The sequence below is a fragment of the Mus musculus genome, chromosome X (genome assembly GCF_000001635.26).
Source record: "Mus musculus strain C57BL/6J chromosome X, GRCm38.p6 C57BL/6J".
In the NCBI taxonomy this organism is placed as follows: domain Eukaryota; kingdom Metazoa; phylum Chordata; class Mammalia; order Rodentia; family Muridae; genus Mus; species Mus musculus.
The window spans coordinates 73,099,863-73,107,499 of NC_000086.7; positions in this window are offsets into that span (position 1 = coordinate 73,099,863).

Here is a 7,637-nt window from a genome sequence, read left to right on the forward strand (position 1 = left end):
TCTTACAAGGGTACTTAATGTTACAATATCACATTTAGGAGATTTTAAACATCTTTAAATTTAAAAAGTTTATATCATTAGAAAGGTTAAAAATCAATGGCTTAAAATTCTTATTATACATCCCTGTAGACTAAGAAAGCAACAAGTCTCAATACTTTACCTGACAATGATAGAAATCCAGAATTATTTGCTACAACATACTATATAAAGTTCAGAGACTTTATCCACCATCAGTGGATTTCTGATAATATCTTATTCACAGGCTCCCTTGGTTGCCTTTTAAGTATAGACCCATGATGCTTCTCTTTATTCTAAATGTATATACACCCAGTCTTTGGATAGAGAAGAGAAAAGCCCTTCTTTCATGGATTGCAGTCAAACTAAAGAATGTTCCTGCTGTTAACCCCAAACTGTTTCCCAAGCTGCTACTATGCAACAAAGGTTTGAATCTATTGCCTTCTCTAAGCTGTGGGTTTCAATATCTAAAAAAAATTTTGTAAGCTTCAGAAAATCATCTTGGATCCACATCTCACTGGGTCTAATGGCATACAGATTATCTACCTGTAGAAATTCTATACATCAGCAGCTAGGATTTAGGTCTGTCTTTAAGAAAGGACTGAGTAGCACTCACATTAATCTGATCAGTACACCTTGGTTAATATGAAACTGACATTTTGCCATTTGGATAAACATACTAGCGCCCATGTAAAATTAACCAACTAGCTGGTACACGTCCCCTTTTCCAAGTGCAATGCATAATTTCTGAATTAACAAAAGCACAGAATTCTGATTGATAAAGGGTGCCAAGTTTCTATTCCACTCCATAATGCTCTTGGGAAACTCTCTGTAAGCATGCTGTTATAAATAGGTTTGCTTCTGGAAACAATCAACCTAATTAAAGGTCTCTGTTCTTTAAAAGTGCGATTTAATAGAAGGAAAATGTAAACTATGTATAATGGTATATTTTCCAGTAAGCACATTGAAACCTAACAAAAAAGGTGAAAGACATTTTCGTACATTTCTTCTTCTTCTTCTTCTTCTTCTTCTTCTTCTTCTTCTTCTTCTTCTTCTCCTCCTCCTCCTCCTCCTCCTTCTTCTTCTTCTCCTTCTTATTTTTGTTTTGTTTTGCTTTGTTTTGTTTTGTTTTGTTTTGTTTTTTGAGACAGGGTTTCTCTGTGTAGCCCAGGCTGTCCTGGAACGCACTCTGTAGATCAGGCTGGCCTCAAACTCAGAAATCCTCCTGCTTCTTTTTCTCAAGTGCTAGGATTAAATGTGTGCACCACCACTCATACATTTTTATTTGATTCACCAATCAATATATCTGATGTGTCATTTCAATATGAAATCGGTACAAAAATGAATAGAGCGGTGTAGGCATAAGTTTTTTGCAACCTACTTTTGATAAGGGTCTAAGCTCTCCTCCATCAGCAGTAGTGGAAGAGAAAAGTCATTAGGATAAGGGGGAAGTGGACGTGTTTAGCAATACTTCTTTGGGGCAAGCTCCATCTTCTTTGGCAGCAGTTCAGTCTTATAGCAAACAATAAATATCACCCAGCAGCTGCAGACCAGTCCTTTCTGCAAGCAGACACCAGGCCTGAACCAGCAGCTACAGTCCAGTACTGTTGGCAGGCAGACACCTGGCAGGAGCACCAACCACACTGAGGCAAGGCCACAGAAACTGGAAGCTGCTGCAGGAACCTCACAAGCAGTTTCTGGGTGAGATTCCTCTCTGGTGTCACCATGAGTGGGGATCAACAACTCTATGTAAGGCGAATGGACACATGCTTGTTATTAGTGGAGAATAGCCAGGTGGAGAAAACCAAACCAATGCTCAGTGCTCGTCTCCCGCCATCTGTGCGGTCATATTTATACTCCTTCGTCCCAGGTCCTATCACGTGTTTGCCATATGAAAACATCCTTTCACCTGTGTCTGCTTCAGGAAAACATTCTTCCCTGTGACTGTAGGACCACGAATGGCAGCCTGGTGCCTGTCTGAGCCAAGGCTAGAAACCCCAGTGACCCTAAAAGGGATGGGAGGCATTTTCGTCCAGCTCCCAGGGAACCAGGCTCCTGGCACAAGGCTTTCTGTCATAAGGGCAACACCCTGAGCCCCTCCATAGCCTCAAGACAGATCTCCATTTTCATGAGGTACCTAAAGGCCTGGAGGCTTAGCCAATAAACTCTTCTTCCAGACATTCCTCCCTGCAAAAGATATTTAACCTCAGGCTTGCCCTGAGAAATGGGGTACAGTCTTACTCATCCACTTTCCTCCATGACAATTAATGCCTTAAAACCACTGACTGTCTGTCTCTTTCCATCAAAATCTGCCATGGTGAGCCATGGAGAAGGCCTTTACTTCAAGAGCTGCTGTCTAATCTCCAGTAGAACGCCTCTCTGCACTCCCAGCCACAGCAGCCAGCCACCAAGCCCAAGCCAAGCCAGCAGCCTGCCAATGAGCCAAAGACTCTCCTGGAGGGATCCAGCCAGCTGCCAGCTACCATCCTGAGCTCTCCCCTCTTTTGATTCTCTAGATCCAGCCCAAGTGGGGGAGGGGAGAGGAGAGAGGGATGTCACTCCATCCACAGCTCTTCCACTGCATCTACTAGTGCCTGGGTATCCCAGAGCCTAAGAACCAGATGGCCCCAGCCTCCTTGCAGGCCTGAGGGGCCCCCGTGCCATCTCTGTCTGTCCTGTGCCTCAGACTGCACTCTGTCACCCCCAGACAATGTGGGGTAAGCACAGTCAAAACTCCCATGTGCATCCTGCCTCCCCAGGTGGCTGAGCTTGGTGGTGGAGCAGACACAGGACCCTGTGCTTTTAGCAAGACATCATTTCACCTGTGTGCCCCAGCAAAACATCATTGGACATAACTAACTGTCTAAAGAAACTAGAAGTTTCCACTTCAGGGAGATATGTTTTGCCCCTTTTAATTTGGTTTTTATTATTTAATCTTCAATTGATGTAAAAAAAGAAAAGAGGTGAAAAGGCTGTGTATTTGAGATAGTTTATTTTACACAGACAAGACATTACTGACTATTCCAAAAATATTGTATATTGGCATCTTACCATCTCTCGTATGAAAAATGTCTAATAACTAACACTGCCTATGACATGTCCTAGTAGCTAGCAGTCTCTAGACTAATATTTTTCCTTCATGGACGTGAAGTTAATTCCAGGGACTTAAGTTTCTAAAGTGTCTGAGTTTTGTGCACTCAATTTTAAAGGATTACCAAAACCCACCACCACTCCCACAAAATGTTGCCTCTTAACTAGGCCTCTCCAGGATTCTACAAACAGGTCACACAGGTTGGCACGGTGTTTCCTTTCTCAGCCACTCTAAGCAGGAGGGTCAGTTGATGCTTTATTGACTTCGTATGTTCTTAAGTGAGACAGGTAACACAGCTGCTAAAATTCACTGGGTTTTTAGAAAGGACTGAGGAATTAACTCAGCTAACATACCTTAAGGATGTGTGAACCTCAGAATCAAGTCAAGAAACTTGTTGCTTTAGGGAAGAGAGTTTGTTTTTTTCTTCTGTTGTCCCAATGGGAAGTAAAGGGCAGCAGATCTCTTCAAAGCTAATAAAAATTAGATTTAACCAGGAGGGACCTCCTGAAAATCTCGGCTACAGACAGGAAGATATCCAGACATGCAAACAAAACCCAACAGGTGATGTAAATACTGTTATTTCTACATGGGAACAGCTCGAGAGCCCCGCTGAGACATGAATGCCCCTACATAGCCAACAAATCCCTTTGGCTACCTGTCCTCATGACTTTTTATATATGCCATCCTTTCAAATACGGCACAGATATATATATCTTTTATATATGCCATCCTTTCAAATAAGGCACAGATAGAGATTTATAGTACAGTCTGCTTATGCAGTCCAGTGGACTCATGGATTTTGATACCTTGTACTTCTTCAAGCACATAGCAGAGAATCATCATTAGCAGAACTGTGCATACTGTACATTCCATACATGTGCTAATGCAGAAATGTACTTACAATGTTACCTTTAAAGTTTGTGTGTTTCAGAGCAAATGGACCAGACACAACACCTGGCCGACAGCTTCCAGGACAACAAGCTTCACCGGGCCGTGGCTTCCCCCGCAGACAGCCCTGAGTCCCTCCAGCAACAGAACACCTCCCTAGAGGGGGTTGCTCTACAAAATCAGAAAGCTCTGCACTTCACTGATTGCAGAGGGACTTGCATTTGGCTGGGGGATAAATGATGTTTCTATGCCAATGAACCTGGGCTGGTGGAATAAAACATACAAATGCTCAGAGATCTCCAGTGAGATCTCAGGGCTCCAGGGCAAGGTCTGCGACTAACATCCCTACCTCATGGTACTAAAACCCTCTGGTGCATTGGTATCTCCCTCCTTGGCCCATAACTGGTTAAGGGCGCCCTATTCCTCCAGGCACCCTGCCTCATCCAAATTTCTAAAAGGGCAGATAAGTAGCATTGAAAAAGAATCACTGCCAATCAGTTTCTGGTTCAGTACCAAGCCGTTCCCAGCATAGAGGCTGGTGTGTAAGATGCTACTTTCTCCTCTATAAAACCAAAGTGGGGAGGTGTGGGGCCGGAGAGCCTTTTGACTGGGGGAGCCAGTCCATAGTGAGGTGGAGACATGTCCAAACCCCAAAAACCTGGTCCTGAGACCATGTGGAGCAGGACTGTCTTCCTCCTTGCTCTGGGCCTGCATGTCCCAGGCGATGGAGACTGTGTGACCCCCTACCTTCCCCACCCTGGAGGTAGTCACACAGCCAGCAGGCCAAAGTTACAGGTCTAACTTCCTCTCTCCCTATAAGTCCATGTCCAGCATGCACCTGGAATTACTCTTCATGCAAATGAAGCATTCCCAGCACCTCAGACAAGGTTGTGCACTCAACCCCCAGACCCCTACCCACTCCCCAAGGTTTATATAATCCGTGTTGTTCACTCAACCCCCAGACCCCTACCCACTCCCCAAGGTTTATATAATCCTTGTTAGCCCCCAGTAAAGGAGAACTGCTTCACTGAAAAACTTCTCAGAGAATGCTGTTTGTGTGTCCATCCGGCACTCACAGCTGCTGACCGACCAGTTCTTTTCTGCTGAAATCCAACTGGCCCAGCTAGATAGACTTCATTCCTTCCAGTTCTGCCCAGTGCACAACACCTGCAACATACTGGTCATTTGTGTAGGTGTATGATGTGCCATGAAGGCACAAGTGCAAGCCCGTCTGGTCTACCAGGCCTGCATAAGTGGTGTGAGAGCTTCAGTCATTTCTCCTCCAACAAACAGATTTAATTTAAGGCTGCTGTGTCTGCTTTTTCCTGTTCCCTCCTTTCCACAGAGTTCCATTTGTTTTTCCTTTTGTTACATAAGCATTCTTGCAGGAAAGCTTTCTGGGATTCATGAAATTCTTGCACACCCAGTCATCTCTAATTCTGCATTCACCCATGTTTCTCCATTTCTAAATGTTTCACATTCTCACTTAAGAAAAGACTGGAAAGTTGTGCCTCAGCTAATAATGAGCAGCCAAGAACCTCCTGTGAAGGAAGAGAAGAAGCCACCTAGACCATGTCATTTCTTACTGTCTCCCCACACCTCACAAGCACCATCCTGCACGTCACTGCCTACTTTGAGACCTTGGCATCACTATTTTATTTATTTTACAGAAAGAAATTGCCTGCTAAGGTACATTCAGTTCGCTCCTTTGTTCCTTTATGAGATACCAGGATTATTCTATTACAAATGGCGGGCCCCTGTTTCTGTGACTGTGTGGTTCTGGCCCACCTGGACCTGCAAGGTGCCTGTGTGGCAATGAGCTTGCATTCGTTCTTGCATTAGGTAGGTCTCTCCAGAGATCTCTAACACCCCCCTGTTATGTTACTGAGCCATCTTTCTGAGGCCTATGTTTCAGCCTCCCGAGGCCTGGGCAGGTACTTGGTAGGCTTTCACAATTCCTCAGCTGGGTAGTTAACCCTGGGATCAGGAGAATGTGACTGGCCCCAGCCCCCACACCTGGCACGAGAGCTGAGGTGAACAGCAGGACAAACCACCTCTGGACTCTTATCATATGCCATCCTCAGTCTCGGTCCCTGGACTCTTCTACAGTCCCTTTTTCTTGGCCCCAACAAGCTTCAGATGCACAGAGCTACCTGCATCCAGTCACCCTTCTGGGCGATCCTACATAGCCATATTCCCCTTTGAGCCTCCTTCTCTCCCTTGGGGTGAGCAAACATACCTAGTTATACTCTACCTCCCTGGGTGTACATTTCTGATTGCCTGGAAAGAGTTGAATGAGCACTCCTGAGGAGCTTACCAGTGAGGTGGGCCCAGTGGCAGGCCTGCATTCCTGACATGGTCCTAGCATAACCCTTAGCATGAGGTGGCCCCAGCATGGGGGCCTGTCGGGTGTAAATGAGCAAGTAGGACCCACAATAAACATGGTGCAAGCTCCAGGTCCAGATGAAAGTGAAGCTCTTAGATATCACCTAGGAGGCCAGTGTGGGCCCTGCTTACTTCTGACCCCACTGTCACCCCTGAAAAGTTTGGATCCATCTTGGCCACTTGGACCCATCTCTGAAACCTCAGCAGATGGTACCCTGATATACAATTTCCCACTTGCCATTCTCACTCTACTGCCTCACACAGAACCTTCATCCTCAGAAAGGGAAGATATGCAACCAGTCCCTCTCTACCCCAAGAGTGTATCCCTCTGACTGGCTGGAACAGGGTATATCTGAGGATGCTCTAGCAGGTGGGGCTATCCTTGTTATGGGCCTAGCACATGGCCATGTGAGTGGCTGCGAGCGCAGGCATGTATGACAGAGGCTTATGTGTGAGCCATTCCTGAGAGAGGCCTACCAGGTGTGGATACACGAGGCAGACCAGATGAATGTGTGAGGGGACTCCATCAGGTGCTCACAAGGGAGGCTGTCTAGCATGTGCTTACATGCATGAAGCAGGGACCAGCAGGCTCCATGAATTAGGCCTTGTGCAGGCATTCTGAGGCTTGGCTATGAGAGTTTAAAGCAGCAGTTCTCCACCTTCCAAATACAGTTCCTCAGGTTGTGGTGTCCCCAGCATCCATAAAATTATTTCCATTGCCACTTAATAACTGTAATTTTGCTACTGGTATGAATAGTAATGTAAATCTCTGTGTTTTCCAGTGGTCTTGGGTAACCCCAAGAAGTGTCAAAGGCTCCTTCGATCCCCGGTGGGTCATGGCCACTCTCAAAGGGTGCCATCACCAGTTTCAACTCCCTAGTCCAGGCACCAACATCAAGGGCACCAAGTATCATCTACCACCCTGCCAGCCCCACCTCCCTCTTGCTGAAAGTTCCTTACATTCCAACACTCTCTGTAGTGACCTATATGACAACAGCTATCATCTGGCTCACAAGTCACAGAGCATTATGAAAGAAGTGTTGGCTCTTAGGCTAGTGAAAGGTTCTTGAGTTCCCCAAACATTTCCCATTCAAACTCATAGAACGGGAGGAATCCTCTTGCATATTCAATCACATGCCTGCTGCTAGGGATACAATAATTTTGACATTCTGAGAAATGAACTCACTTGCTGCTGTTCCAGAAGACCCAAGATCAGGTAGCATCACCCACTTTGGGTAGCTCAAGACCACTTTTAACT